The sequence below is a fragment of the Propithecus coquereli genome, unplaced genomic scaffold, assembly GCF_000956105.1.
Source record: "Propithecus coquereli isolate 6110/MARCELLA unplaced genomic scaffold, Pcoq_1.0 Scaffold290, whole genome shotgun sequence".
Lineage (NCBI taxonomy): Eukaryota > Metazoa > Chordata > Mammalia > Primates > Indriidae > Propithecus > Propithecus coquereli.
In genome coordinates this window covers 1,932,985-1,935,142 of record NW_012148508.1, presented here as the reverse complement: position 1 = coordinate 1,935,142, position 2,158 = coordinate 1,932,985, and the positions used below count along the sequence as shown (strand labels likewise).

The following is a 2,158-nucleotide window of genomic DNA, read 5'->3' as shown; positions in this document are numbered from 1 at the left end:
TCAAGATTTATATCAGTTCAATAGCACTTCCCTCAAAGTCTGGCTAAATGTGAGATTTATCAATGTAATAATAGAAGCAGAAATAAATCACAGTGTGGAGGCAGAAGAGAAGAGATAAGGCTTCCAAAGAGATTAGAAAAGGGGGCAAGTCAATGGAGCCCTGAGATAAGGGGCGTCTGCTCCAGATGGCACAGGTTCAGAGGAAAAGGCCCTCTGAGAGGCGTGCCAGTGTGAACAGAGAAACAGGAGGCAGAGGGTAGGCGAGGAGAAGGACAAAGAAAGAACAGGGAGACTGAGACCAGTTTGACAATGAGCATGAATGGAACAGGGCAAGAGGGTGAAAATAAGTGGTTCTACTTCAAACAGTGAGCGACTCTTCTTCCACTTCCTAGTTACAGATACCTTCCTATCTCTTCCCAAAGTATCTGTGGCAGCCTCATTCCCCAAACACCCAAACCCCAGAAGCTATTGACTGTCAAAGGCAGACACAGTACAACAGGCACTTAACAATCATTGAGTTTTCACAGGTAAGGCCCTCCTGATTGGATGGTTCCTGAACTACAATATAGTCAAAAATACACTTTATTTCATCCTCCTCCTCTACTAATTTTGCTGTTATAACTTTCAGTAAGATACCAAGTAGAATGTCAAGCAGATTCTTCATTACAAGGCTACGTGTTCCAAATGGAGGAGGATATAAGGTAAATGAAACAATTATTTCAACATTTGTGTTTCTCGTTTCAACATTAAGAGTTCTTTTCTAATCATTAAAAACAAGAAGGCCAGGCTGGGCACAGTGGATCATGCCTATAGTCTCAGTGCTTTGGGAGGCTGAAACAGGAAGGTCACTTGAGGCCAGGAGTTTGAGACGAGACTGGGCAACATAGCAGGACCCCATCTCTACATAAATATTTAAAAATTAGCTGGGAATTGATGGCATGTCCTGTCATTCCAGCAACCCGGAAGGCTGAGGCAGGAGGATCACTTGAACCCAGGAGTTCCACGTCACAGTGAGCTATGATTGTCCACTGCACTCCAGTCTGGGTGACAAAGTGAGATACTGTCTCAAAAATAAATAAGTAAATAAATAAGTAAAAATGAGAAAGGAAAACTAACAGTGATTCCCAATGTTTTCAAAATGCTATCAAGCCTCAGGGACCTATTCTGTGGATTTTAGAAATCAGATTGTTTTGGAAAGTACTTTTTTCCCCCCAACTGCCCTATTCCCTTCAGACAAGACTATGTGGACCAGAGAGCTGGCTGATGGAGCAGGATGAGGACTTCAGTATGTGATCAGGTGAGCAGAGCTCAGATCAATATATTTCCACTATGCAACCCAGTAGCCAGCACACAAATAATGTCTTCTGCTAAGATGATGCCTAGCTTGTCACAGAACTTCAAAGATTATGTGTAATTTCAATATATCCCAACCACTCTATGTGTTCATCTCAAATAGAGATGGTAAAAGATTAACCACCTTAAACGCTGAACGCTGAATGCATTGGCAACCTCTAGGTGTCAAGGTTCATGTTGGCAACTGTTTCTTCTCCCCCGAGATGTTTTTTATTTGTCTTTTAAATAATGAAGACTTTTCTTTCTTTTTTTTTTTTTTTTTTTAAACTACAGAATGACAAAATATTTTTTATTGCAGAGAAACTGATGGTGGGATAAAATTTTTCTGAATGGTTGCCTTGAAAAATTATGATGCTAAACTCCTAACATTTTTTTACTGACACATAAATAGCATACTTAAATTGCCTATTAACACTCATACGATACCTTCATGTTAAGTTAGTATAGACTGACCTTAGCTCTAAATCTTTCAGAGTCAATTGTGCAGGTCTTGAAAATCAATGTCCTTTTGTGGAAAATCAATGTCCTTCATTTATTCTGTGTCCTTTAGATATTCATATGGTGTACTGCTACCGTATCTGTCAAAAAGAATGGCAACTGCCCCTTCTGTGCCAATTCATGTGCCTCTGTTCTGCTTTCCAAAACAGACTGCATGCTTTTTTGAGCCAAGAAGCATATCCTATTGTTATATATTTCTAATATTTTTTGGACCTTTACACACAAACATCCATTCAGCAAATCTGGCAACTTAATTAAGTTGGGAAATCTAAGATCTCCAGAAATTCAATTATGTCTAGTGGCATTT

General features: G+C 39.6%; 1 protein-coding gene across 3 annotated transcripts in view; it reads right to left on the bottom strand.

Annotated features, from left to right (window-relative positions):
* TRPS1 (trichorhinophalangeal syndrome I) overlaps nucleotides 1-2,158 on the bottom strand; it is a 280,472-nt gene that overhangs the window by 142,644 nt on the left and 135,670 nt on the right. The gene's annotated exons all lie outside the window — the stretch shown is intronic.